The sequence below is a fragment of the Lissotriton helveticus genome, chromosome 11 (genome assembly GCF_964261635.1).
Source record: "Lissotriton helveticus chromosome 11, aLisHel1.1, whole genome shotgun sequence".
Lineage (NCBI taxonomy): Eukaryota > Metazoa > Chordata > Amphibia > Caudata > Salamandridae > Lissotriton > Lissotriton helveticus.
Window position 1 is genome coordinate 72,362,668 of NC_136072.1, and position 14,010 is coordinate 72,376,677.

The 14,010-nt window shown below is 42.9% G+C and overlaps 1 protein-coding gene across 1 annotated transcript in view; it reads left to right on the forward strand.

The window, feature by feature from the left end:
* Positions 1-14,010, forward strand: part of THPO (thrombopoietin) — a 274,091-nt gene that overhangs the window by 133,856 nt on the left and 126,225 nt on the right. Inside the window, exon 3 of the mRNA XM_078667860.1 lies at positions 9,997-10,158. The gene's annotated coding sequence lies outside the window, so the exon portion shown is untranslated. The remainder of the gene's footprint in view (positions 1-9,996; positions 10,159-14,010) is intronic.

The window sequence follows — 14,010 nt, forward strand, 5'->3', positions numbered from 1 at the left end:
CATCCGCATGCTATCTTGACCAGGGCCACACTGCAGCCCTCATCCTCTTAGACCTCTCCGCAGCCTTAGACACCGTCTCACTTTGCACACTAGCCACCCGGCTCTACAACGCAGGAATACAGGGGTCCGCCCTCGACTGGATCCGATCCTTCCTCTCCGGCAGAACCTAGAGGGTCAGACTTCCCCCTTCCTCTCCGACCCCACTGACATCATCTGAGGAGTACCCCAAGGATCTTCACTAAGCCCGACGCTCTTCAACATCTACATGGCCCCCATCGCCGCCATTGTCAGACAGCATGGGCTCAGCATCGTATCCTACGCTGATGACACCCAACTCATCCTCTCCCTCACCAAGAACCCAGAAAGCACCAAACTCAGCTTCAAGGAATGAATGAGAAACGGTGCAGCCTGGATGAAGGACAGCTGCCTAAAGCTCAACTCCGAGAAGACCGAGGTCCTCCTCCTCGGACCCTGCCCCTCCACCTGGGACAACACATGGTGGCCCCCCGCCCTCAGGAGCCCACCCGCCCTCAGGAGCCCACCCACCCCGACAGACCACGCTCGGAACCTCGGCATAATCCTCGACTCCTCCATCTCTATGAACCGTCAAATCAACGCTGTTTCCCCCGCCAGCTTCAATTGCCCCGCCATCCTCGGTGAGACCTTCAAATGGATCCCCCCCGACTGCAGAAAGACGGTCACCCACACACTCATCACCAGCGCAATACCTTGTTGTTTCCCTTAGACCTCTAATTTTGCTCCGTACCGACACCCATACTCATCAATTAGCACTGGGAAGCCTTTGGGCAGCCATGCGCTCTATAAATCCCAATCAAATCAAATCAACAATCAAACAGTGTAGTGTGCTTTATGTGAATGTTTCGTCAAGCAAACTAGGAAAGTGGAACACGAACGAAGAGCTTCCCTTACCTACCAGGTTTTTTTTTTTTTGGATCAGGGGTCCTTCGGCTCTACAGGCTCTCACAAAGCAGCCCTTGATGGAGGTGCCATGGAACACAAATATCAAACCACACCATCACTGCCTCTGTCTCCCACACAATATCCCAGCATAGAGGCGCCTCAAGACATGGATGTCAAAGGATCCCACCACTGCAGTTGCATTGTACGCAGCAGTCCACCATGGAGAGATAAACAATGATTCCTAACACACCATCAACACACAGGAGAGTGGCACTGAGATGCTGTGGTGCACTGATGGCAAAATAGCCCATCATGTACCGCTGTCCCCATCACAGTAGCCCACAATAGCACAGATGGTAAGGACTACCTCAGCGTCTAAGCCTTCCAAACATTAGTACAATCAATAGTGAAGTCACTCACTCTACTCTGTCTCCACACAGATCCTCCATGCATCATGAGGGGAGCTGCATGCTTGCAGTTTTCCAATGCAGACTGTCATTGGTGTTACTTCCATGCAATGCCTGACTTGCCTCCATAGCTCTACAGTTTCATAGGAGACCAGGACAAAACCAGCCCTTTCTTGAATTTATAGATTTCTGCCTGCACCGGTTGACCTTTCGGGCAGCATGAGTCGTTTTTGGGGGGGTTATCCAAATAAGTCTACGTGTGACAACCAGTTTGAGCCTCCATTTTTTGGGAAATGAGTGAGCAAGCAGCATTTGCACCTTCCACAAGTTTACTCTACAGGACAGACCGGTCTGACGTGCTTCCTGACAATCATATACAATTGACTAAAGTGCCTGGGGCTGAGAAAGCCTCTGGTTCAGCTTTTGTGGCTTCTGTGACTATCACCTGCTTTAATGACATTCACAATGATGGATCTGGGACATGCCCAGAGGCCTCTCAGGGCTCCTAAAGTGTGTCTACAAAGGCTCTGACTAGGAAGTGTGGCTCAATGGTTAGAGCGGCAGACCCTGATGCAGAGGTCTAGCCTGGGACCAGGGTTCAATTCCCTGCCTCGGCGGGTCTTGGGCTCAAAAAATTCCACGCACCTGATAATTCTCGCCTCGGTGCCTATTCCAATCATGGAGTCCCACTCTGCAACTCTGGGCAATAGCTTGCTTAATCTCCACAACGCTAAGGATGCCTGGCTTCCACCTTTGGGGTGCCCAGGAGTGGACACCTCACAGGGAAAGCCAGGATGGGTTCCACAGCGGTATTCGTACAAGCGCCTTGAGACCCTTGAGGGTGAGTAGTGCGCTATACAAGTATCAATTTACATTTTTTTTACAATTTACTCTGTGATCTGCATTTGTGGCAAGGGCAGCTCCACCTTAACAATCATTTATGCCCAAACAGCCCTCCTCTCCATTTATCTTTTGGGTCTGTTCCACTGGCTCTTACTTCTAGGAGCTGCAGCACAGGCTGACACAATGTCTCTGTAAGAAGCATCCATACTCCATGTCTCTCTGACAATCACTTGGGTCCCTGATCTTTGTCCAGACACATCCGATTTGAACATTGATATTGTGGGAACTGGGCGGCAGAGACTCCACCGCTAAGGTGGAGGAGCGCCATCCCACTACTTCTCTTTGAACAGTGCAAAAATTAAAAACAGAATGATGATAAAATGTTATCATTTAATTTTTCTGCACTGAGGCAGTTTTAAGGGGCGGGGCAGGGCTGTTGTCACAGCTAGCAGTAGGAGGAGGAGTTTGGTGCACTTAAGTTATGCGCACTTAGCATATTCTCCACCAGGCTGTATTGCACACCGTGGGTGGAGAACATGCAGAGGCTCTCAGTTCCTGCCTGAGCGCGGAACCACGGAGCTCAGACTAATCACAATGCTGCTATCATGCTGGTGACAGCAGCGTGGTGATTGGCTAGTGGGGAATGAGAGCCTATGTGCTTCCGTGCATTGTGGACAGAAGGACGGAGGAGAGGCGGCAGCTGGCGTTCGGAAGGTAAGTAGTCTATTCTTTATTTTTTTTAAGCCCCCCACTGCATCCCCCGCCACCGTTCACTAGCAGCCGCCACTGCAGTGTAACAACTGGCAATAAAGCTCTTAGAAGTAGCAAGCAGAAGCAAAATGCATTAAAAATGTGGAAGTGGTGAAGAAGCATGAGGGGTGGAGCAAACAAGGAAATAGGGTGTTGCTCCAATGGGTTTCCACTCAGGGTGCTAGCCCGTCGGCATCGGTGGTGGCCCGGGCTCGTCTCTCCTTATTACCAAAAAATTTACAGTTTTCAGTGGGATGATGTATGATTCTTATTATTTAGTTCAGAACTAAACGTTTTGATTATTTCACTCCATATATAACAAGCTGAAGGCATTAGATCTACTGATTGAGTAATATCTTGGCAAGATTTATATCTTGGTGGTAAGCATTCTGTGCCGCAATCCTGACAGAGTATGTTTACCGCCTGATGTAGATGCGAACAGACCGTAGGCATGTTAATGGCAGAGACTACTCCATCTCTGCCATGATTAAACCCCTCAGAGGGCCCTGTGGAGTAAAGGCTTTCATAGCCAGACCTGTAATTTTGCCCAGATGATTTACGTTGTTGGAATTAGAGGCCAGTTTTCACTGCCCGTCACCTCCCAAAAAAATGGAGGTTAGGCGCAGCAAAACTGCTAAATATTCCCATCACCATGGGAGTGGACTCCCATGTCGAGGGGGGCATTGTATTTTTTATTTTAAAAAATAAAATCCAGTTTTGGGATTTTCTATTTGAAAATAAAAAAAAGAAAAATGTTTAGTGCAGGGCTCCACCATGTTGATGGAGCCCTGTATCAAACAGTGGAGTGCAATAGAAGAAACTGCAGCAAATGTTCTTGACAATGCTAAATCTGGAAACCGGATTGTCTACCAGGGCGAAGGAGTAATTTACAGGCTGTCCGACCAGGAAATAAATTGGGCCCATAATTGAGTTCTTCATAACTTTACAAATGCCACCTATGTATAAAATAATACAACTCATCTAATGTAATCTTTCCTAAAGGTGAGACAATATCTCTGACTTTAATGTCCCAATGAGTGCTAACATGGACAACCACAAATGTTAAAAAACTATTTGTTTTCCATTGATGTTGAAACTGCTGTGTGTAGCCACAAGCCTGGGGAACAAAACCAGGGCACCGAAATATGAGGTATAGAAAAAGACAGCTTCATATTTGACCAAGAACAACTGCTCATGCAAATTCCCTACCCTTAGCCTGAGTTGTGGACATCCATAGGCTTTTCTTTGGCTCACCTAACCTACTCCATCATGACGTATGCAATAGACATTTTCCTCCTTTAGTGTGCAAAACCTCCAGACATCCCCCATCTGCCCTCAAATATTTATTCATGGATACACAATGAAGCATATTTCCCACCAACTTTGTCAGAGCAGTCAGGAGGAATTTTTGTAATAGAGGAGAGCTTTAGCCACTTTTAAGGAAAGGAAAAGGAAACTCCCATACTTTTATGAATGAAACTGATTACACTACATCTGATGTAGGTCTTCATTATGCACATGACCTTAAGAGTGCTTGACACAGTTGAAATCCTGAAAAGAGTTTGCTAACAGCACAGCACAAAGATAGATGATGGTTACTATTAAGATGTGTTTATAGAGTGTAATTTGTTGGCATAACTTGTGATGCTAGAAGTGGTATCAATAGATAGAGAGTGTAGTGGTGGTATAAGAAGACTGAAACTGTGCTTGATTCTAGATAAGAGAGCCCTTAAGGGATTGCCTGCAGTTTCTATTGAGCTGCAAGACTAAGGGACTCATAAGATTGTTTTTGTGATTTAAATGTATCTGGAGAAGATCCACTAAGAAAGTGGGAATTGATTGTTTGTTAGTTTACAGGTCTATACGGTTGTCTTTTTACCCTTAATTTAGAGCATGATAAACCACCCTACCTTGCCCTTCAGTCTCTAGTGTCTTGCAGGGGACTCTATTTTGAATATTGATAAACATTGCCAAAGGCTTTGTTACTTCCACTAGTGACTTATACCTGAGCATTTGCACTGGCTGCTGTGTTCATATTTGTATCTATGGTTACGGATTCTCTGTGTTTGTACCTGGTTTATACATGTATACTTATCAGATTTTCTTGATACAATACGATCGTTTGGTTTTCATGTATCGTTCATGGAAATTATATATAAAGATCAGAAAAAATGTATCAGGAGATTTAGATGATTGTTTTGCCATTGTTTACCTGAATGCCCAAGTAAATATTTAGAAATATTAATGTTCTGCATATATCAGTGAGCTAAGTTCTTGATTTTTACGTTTTGCAAATTCATTTACCCTCTCAATTAACATAGGTTTAAAGTCCATACCCCAGCATTTGAGATCAAATATTTATGGGACTGAGTGAGAAATTAAATATTTAGCCGGTGAGGAGTAAGATGTTCAAGAAAATGCTTTATGACTTGTAATGTGTGGGATCCATGTTCTGTCAAGCTATGGGTGGAAAGAGTTATCTTATGGGTCAACAGGACATAGTCGGTCATTTGCCCTTGGTCCACAAAGCCCATGTAGTAGAATTTGGAATTCATCTCTGGTAGGGTTAATCAGGTATGAATAGTGATGCATGTGTATGAAAAACTCATACTTAATTAAGTAAATGTTTATCAAAAAGGTTGTAAAATCTAGTAAAAAGTCAAGGCTCCTAGTTAAATACATTTCTTCCCAGATCAGGGATAGTCTGATTTCTCTGTTGCACCCTACAGTGTAGTTTAATGTGTGGGCAATAGCAAGCACATATGTGCTCTCAATAATATCTGTTGATAAGTGCTGTGTGTCTGACAGGCATGAGCAGCTCTCAGTTTTCTTGAAGCTTATCTTATCAATTCTTGTCTTTTGATGGAAGTACAGTGACATCAACAGTTAGCATTCAGTAAAGATACTGTATGGTTACAGAGGAGGTGTTTGAGATCTGAATGCTGCATGGGTGTAAAATGTGGGGGTCAGGTGGAAGGGCCCTGAAACAGGGTTTTCATCAGGGCCTAGGCTTGGAAAGGTACTTTGGAAACACATCTTGAAGCATGGGTCATTTCAGCTGAGTTTGGAAAGCCTTTGAGTATATTGTCAGGTGCAGTGCGCCCACAGTGGTATAATCACAGGCACCACAGCAAATGGGACAAGGATAGAATTGACCGCAGGAAGGAAAAGACTTTGAGCAACCCACTGAGAGGTAGTGCTTCACACTGGACCTTGCTGCCTGCAGCAGATAGAGGTGGTGTAAAGAGTTGGAGTAGCAAACTCAACATGCAGGTGTGTTCAGATTACTCACCTGAGAAGATGGCACTCATCAAGACAGCATGGTGGATACAACAAACCTCTATCTCCAGGATTTGAAATAAAAGGAATACAGGCTAAACACTGAAGAAACACTAGCAGTGAAGATAGAGGACAGACTATCGAAAAAGGATAGAAATGAGGCGGGACAAGAACAGGAAGAGAGAGCAAGAGAAGTACTAGAAAGAAAGCAGGAAGGCAACACAATTAGCACACAGGGTTGTTTCATCGACGGAAGGAGGACTGCCCAAAGTCATAAGAGCAGATGAGGGGCCTTTCCAGAATCGGAGCGACTCCGGGATAATGGAGGAGACACCTATGCACTGAAACACTGACACAAAGAAAGAAGAAACCCTGATGATACCTTTGGAGAGGAACACCAGCAGACAGGACTATAGAGTGACTGTGGGGTCAGGGGGGTGCTCGATGGAGGCAATACCAGATGGAGATTGGCATATCAAGTATATTCTTCATAAGAATAAATGTGAGTTAAGGAAAAGAAGAGAAATATGGGAAGTAAGAAGGCCAGCAAACCTTAGGGCCTAGTTTAGAGTTCAGCATTCCACTCATCATTTGCGTAACACTTTTCGTCCTAAGTTGGCAGGATGTGCCCAGACGTGGGTCTCTTGCTCACTGTGCCACTGGATTCAAGCTAGCCTGTCTGATGAAGGGTGACATATCCTGAAACCGGTCCCAGGATGCTTCTTTCCGGTCCACAGAACACATGGCTTGGCAGATCAGTCTTGACTGTTCCCATGAGGCACAGGGTCAAGACTGATTTGCATATAGCTTGGTCTAAACTGGGGTGCAATTGTGAGCAAAAGAATGATGGATTTAACCCGGATCTCTTGACTGGGGGTGAATGTCTGAATCATTCAGCAGTCCGTCCATCATTTGTTTGCGTAGTTTAGAGTTTGGCAGATGAGTACTCCTGACTAACTTGACAGATATTCCACCTGCCGTATCACAAGTGCCATGCGATATAATGCTCTTTTACTACTTTGTGACTGAGTAACCCATCGGCCAAAATCGGGACCATAATTCAGTGTCTGTACCGATATAAGGTAAGTGACAAACGAGATAATAATGCATACAGTTGTGGCTAGCAAAGAGAACAATAAAGAAAGAAGTATTTTATTGAAATAATTAGCTGTACCTGAATAAAAAAAACTGGAACATTGTATAAAGGAAAAACAAAAAAAATCTAAATAGAAAGATACAGACAGATTAGACAATCAGTAGATAAAGAAATACTTTATTTTATCCAGTTTTTATCATTTTCAAGTGCCTTTGTTCTCTCTAGGGTCGAAGGCACTCCTGGGTAAGGTAACAGGACTCTGAACGCTTTTATTGCATAAATGAGAACAAAAAAGAACTATAAATAGTGGATACTTGCGTGATCAGAGTATTATATGCCATGTGAGATTGTGTAAAAGAAGTCTTAAAGAAGAGCATTTGGTGCTTCTTTCACAAGCTAATTGTATCCAAGCACCCAGTGGGTAATTTGTAAAAAAAAAAAAAAAAAAAAGTACTGGGGGCTCTCGTCAGGAGGCAGCTTGCACCAACCCATTTCTACTGTTAGTGCTGCCTAACACAGAACCAACTACTAACCATGAAACCCTAAAAGTACGGAGAGAATGTGGCTTAATAGCCAGAGCTGCCAACTTCAGAGCTGGGGAACCAGGTTTGAGTCTCAGTGTCGGCTCAACATCCTGTGATTCCGGCCAAATCACTTATTCGCCCTGTAAATGATTGTGTCCCTCACTGATGCTCATGAAAAGTGCCAGTGTTGAGGATTAAGTGCCGGTGCTGAGCACCAGAAACCATTGGCTCATATTAAGCACTGCACGATCCACAGGGAGTAGGTCAAACCTACAGATTTTTTTTACCGGGGGAGATGTGGGAGATAAGTCCAGAACATATGGAATTTGGTGCAGTAAACAATTATTTCACAAATGATCTCCCATTTTATACTCAAACCTTGGAATAGGAGGTTTTATACCACACCTTGGTATCGGTATTTATCGGTGTAGTAAATATAACCCCCTTATTTTGAAGCTCCCCTGGTGGCCTTAGACTGCTGCTTTCTTTCTTCTCCTGTTACTGACTTGATGACCCCAGAGACGAGGGGTTGGAAGCCAACAATGCTAGGGATGCCGGAGTATTTTTCGTTGGCAGAATCTGGTACCCAAGCACATTCTAAATTGGTGTCCAAGGGAGGGACATAAAAGTGATACACTTTCAGACTTAACGGATATTCCATCTGCTTTACTACAAGTGCCATAGGATATAATGCTCTTGTAGTGCTTAGTGACGGAGTAACCCATCGGCCAAAGTCTAGATCCGGCCCCTAATTCAGTGTCTGTACAGATATAGGTAAAGTGACAAAACAAGATAATAACCCATACCTTTGTGACTGGTAAAGAGAACAATAAAAAAATAAGAAGTATTTTATTTTGTTAAAAGAAGTAGCTCTACCTGCATAAAAAGACTAGAAGATTGTATAAAGAAAATACCTATAAAAAAATGTGAACGATACAGCCAGGTTAGGCAATCAGAAGAAAAAGTAATCATTTATTTTTTTCGTTTTTCCTCATTACCACTTACCTGTGTTCTCTCAAGGATTGGAATTAAGATACACGTTATTATTGAAGCTGTTGAACCACTTTTACCATTATGTTTACCACCATGAACAATCGCATAACCTGGGGATAAAAATGTCCAATTGCTGAATTAAAGAGGTCCATATTCTCTTTCTACCTATTATATCAAAGGCAAAGAAGCTCTGTCAGTTTCTCATACGTTACCAGCTGTGTATACAGTCTGGAAAAGGTGATAGAAACATTTGAATGCGTGTTTGAGTATAGTTCTAGACTGTTAGCTGACGAGTCAAAGAGAAATAAAAGTGTACATTGCATACATTAAAACAATAATATCTGCAACAACACCTCTCGTATTAGAACAGCTAATCGAGTGGCTCAAACAAAGTAATGTACAAGTCGAATTGGGGTTAATTTAGCAATGATTAAACCACTTATATAAAGAGAAATATTTTCATAATTGTTGTGGCTATCTTGTGTAAAAATAATCTGTAAATAGAAGTGTGTTGTCTTTAACTATAGCCATCAATACTCATATGCAAAGTAAGTGGATGGCTATGTTGCTTTGCTCTTGCTCCTAAGAAAGAATTGGGGCAGAAGAATTGAATTTAGACTATGCATAAATGCAATAATATAGCCTTATAGCCCGCCGTAGCAGGATATACCAGCTATTAAAGGCCCGCTGCAGCATTAAAGGCCCGAGATGTAAGGCGAGGGACTTTAAACAAGGCAGCGAGACTTAAATCGCTGGTATAGCCCATCTACAAAAGGCTATAAGGCTATTAGAACATTCTGCCACTAGAGGGACGAATGCTATAACAAATTACACAAAGGTTTTAGGGAGCGCGAGGGGATTGAAATTCTCTCAGGCTCCCTGAAGCCTTTGTTCACAGCCACAGCTGTGAACAAAGACGCATTGGAATGTTGGAGCTCCGGGCTACTACCGGCCATTATAAGCCCGGAGCACTCCATTGTTTTCAACGGAGCTACCAACATTCCAGTGTTCTAATGCAGTTTCCAGCATGGTCATTATGATAACACCATAAACCGCTCAATGATTGTTGATGTAATGTATACAAACACCATCCTGGTAGTTGCTTTGTTCTTACTGCACGTGTCAGTCATTCATTCCCTTTATGAGGTGTCAGCATTTTTAAGACTTTTCTTTCTCTTTACAGGTTTCTCTTTGCTGTTTTCTTAAGCATCTTTGTTTGTGAAATCCACATGCATCAGCATTGCCTCCTCTTTCAGTTCCTGTGTCCACTGCCAAGGAGTGAGTCAACATAAGAGAATAGAAGACTTCCCTGGAGGCCATCGTGCCTACTGCGGGTAATGGAAAGGTGAGTAAAAGTGAGATGCAGACATCTTCCATAAGCAACCTGGTCAGTAAGGTTAAACCAGCCATTCAACATTGGTTTCAATTCTTCTTTAAAGATTCCAACTCTGATGAATTAAATTCTTATGGTGGAAGTTTTTAGGAAAAAACTGTTAATGTGATTCTGAGATATTGGGGAACCAAACGGGTGCCTCTATCTTGCTTTGAAGTTTGCAAGAGTGACCACAATATTTTGCTTAGCGTTTGGTATCAATCTTTTGCCCACAATGGGCGTGGTTTAGTTGCTGGGATTGCCATTTACAAAGGATCTGAGGACCCAGAGCGAATCTTGTGACAATGCGCTATAGAGGTGTGGCGCCGCGGCCAGGGCGACTGGCGCTAGAATCTGGGAATCACGGTTTGATCCCCGGCGCCGGCGGCAGATTAGCATGTGACTCTGGGCAATAGCTTGCTTAATCTTCCCGACAGCCCCCAGTGCCTGGAGACCCTTACGGGTGATTGTTCACGCTTTACAAATGTGGATTATTATTATTATTATATACATGCCATTCTCAGATTTGTCATGTGTGATGTGACTAAAGGCCAAACCTACAATAACTAATTGTATCTGGCAAGCGGAGTAATGGCGGTCGACTCTGAAGAATGAGAAGATTGTTATTTAGAAAGGAAATCAAATAAATTATTCAAGTCTTGAGTCATTATCCACAGTTACACAGTTGCCTATATTTAGGCCTCCTTCCAACAAGTCAAAACAATGTTTAAGCTAATGGTCAACAAAATAACATTTTAGCTGGGAACAACACTAGCATTTAAAATTAACTGCATGCACAGTAACTGCAAGGGCCAAATACACGAATGATTTGTGTGAGAACAATTCTGACCAAGGGCTAATTGCTCACAAGACAAAGTATACTGAAGTCATGTAATGAACTTGAACATAATTGGAAAACCGTTTCTCTCCAGTAGTGAATAGGAGTGTCAACATAAACCATAATGTATTGTTAAATCTCAATTGAGAGCAAGGGAGCGAGAAACATACAATGCTGCGACAATCAAAGACTAGGAGATCAGAATTTGAAATTAATAGAAGGACTAGAATAGCTGTTTGCAAATTGACTGGAACAGGGTTGAGACATGGAAGAAAGACTTCAATAGAAAGGGAGCGTACCCAGGTTATAGAATAGACTGAGAAGGGACTTGAGCAAAAAAGGACTGGGTCTAGAAATCCTAACATAATCACTCTGATCTAACCCTGAAGACAGTAGAGACCCTGAATGTGGTTAAAAGTTCAGCAGGTGTTTGCAAAAAAACTGTTTATATTTATAATATCATGAAGTTTATTCAAAATCATGCAATGTCTCCCGCTAGGATATTTGAAGAGAGCACTGGATAGACACCACTACAGTGCCATAATTGGGTTTCACATTTCAGAATTTGGGAAATTACAATAGAACAGAAGAGCTATCTTATCAAAAATTGACATGATAGAACAATTCATAAGAAAAAGAGCCAACCTCTGACTGAGCTCATTAAAAGCCTGATGACTCCTATCAATTCGGGAGAAGTGGGACGCCTCTGATTTATCAAGTAGCATTAAGGCTAACAAAATGGAATTTTCCAAATTGAACAGCTTATTGGCCAGTCTTCAAAGACTCAAAGGCGTTATCTCTCTTGACCACCTCTCCTCAGAAAACAAAAGAGCATTAAGAATTTTGTGGCAAAACAAAATTCATATGATCTTCAATTCTTATTCCATTTGTTTGGTCACCATCCAAAACAAATAGTTTTCCTACTTGTGACTGTTTCTGGCACTTTGAGTTGGACAGATTAAATAAATATTTGTGATCTGAGGAAGTTGCAGATGTAGTAGCGTGTAGCTTTCAGATAAAACAAATGGCTTGATTAAGTGTTTCCGGGTGCTTTATTTTCTATGGCACTTATAATGAGGCAGACGGGATATCCTCACGTTTGTGACAAAGTCATCCGATTGCCAAACTCTTAATCAGGCCCAAAGTGTTTTTTAAGAGTTTCACAGGTCCTGCATGAGTTGCTGAAGGGACAACAGATAATTTACAACTAGAATCAAAGTACTTCTAAAAGACATATCCAGGTGGACAAAAAATCCTACCCAAAAGCGAACATTGCCCTGGTCAGCCTGGGTAAAAACACAATTTATGACTGATAATGTCGCCTCTTACCCAAGTTGAAGTGGGCCAACAGTGGCAAAAAGGTCCCACAGCCCTTCAGATCTCAAGTCTATCGTAGTTTCACCCCTACTGGGCTCCCTGACGTTGCCTGTAGCCTCTGCACACAGGCTCCCTCTACTGCAACTGCACTAGTAAGGAAAAACCCGATGCCTAAAGACACCTCTGAACCCGTTGTCCCAGGGCCTTGGAGAAGAGGACCAAAGGTGTCCCCACCCCATCCCCGAGCATCGCAAGACCTGAGCTCACCTGCTGGTTCAGCCCAGTTGGCCTCCTGGCCATAGTCTGCAGCCTCTTTTCACAGTGGCCAATCTCCATTGAAACACATTGGACTCCTAACGCTGTTCTGCACCCTGCATCCGGTCTCCCTTGTGCCACTGGGGGTGTTCTGCTGGTGCTGCCCTGGACCTTGCCCACCATTCACCTTAACTCCTGGAGATTGGTCTTGTAAGTTGCTGGACTGTACCTGTTTGCAAAACTTGCTCTTCCTTCCATAGGATAACCATGCAGAACACAGAAAATGCACTCAACCACACTACCAACTAATAGAGCACATTGGGCCGCACAGCAAGCCCCTGTCAACTAATAAGGGAACCCCTGGACTCGGTACACGGTATATCAGATTATTGATATATCACATAAAGAGCCAGCTTCGTACATTCAGCATCTACAAGAACATAGTTCTGATATGCCCACTGCATACGACTTGCTTATTCTCCAATCACACTGTTTAATGAGGAGTAAACACCTTGGTTTGAATGGGATATGCATTGAGGTCTGTGCTTTATGCATTGGTTTGAATGAATTTCATATTGAAGCCTGTGATTTATGCATTGGTTTGCTCACACTACACTATGATTTGACTCACCAGATCTGGATTGCTGGGACGATGACAGGGCAACAAGGTCTCTGGAAGCTAGAGGCTCACTTTTCCCATAACCTTAGAGAAGCCTCTTCTTGTGAACCGCTTGCTGGTAGACTCCAGTGTGAAATGCCCTAGATCTTTCACTCATTGTCTATTCACAACTGCACAGTTGTGTTCTTAAAAATAATGTTTTGGTTTGGCCATTTGATGTGCATTTTAATGGGTTGTACTAAAACATTTAAAAATTGTTTTAAAGATTGTGCTGTATGTTACCACTGGTTGCAACCATGGGTAATTCAGGTAGGTGGGCATTGCTTAAAAAGATTTTTAGACAGTTTACACATATATAATGTTTCCAAATAAAATAAATTGCATGGCTTACAACTGTGTCCTTTCAGTTTTGCAGGTGGTCTCGTGATATTGTTAGGTTAGTAGTTAGCATATTCTTGAAATCGTGAGTTTTTGACATGCGGAGGGGTTATAAGGCCTTCTATTTTGATGAATTAGGAAACGAGTTTTGCAAGTACAGTGAACTGTCTAAAAAAGGTTGGTAGAGCACACATCATGTTAAACAAATGTTTGATAGTTCTAGTTTGGAAAAAAGTAACTATTTACAGTTTTGCAGCCCATTCTGTAATACTAATCATGCTGGTTCTAAATGTTTGCAAATATGTTTTCAAGTGGGTGTTCCTTACTTTACCATGGATATAGCCCTGTGCAAATGAGAACATTATTTGCCTTTGAGCCTGCGACATATCACAGAAGTGAAGACAGAGGCAAAGAGTAT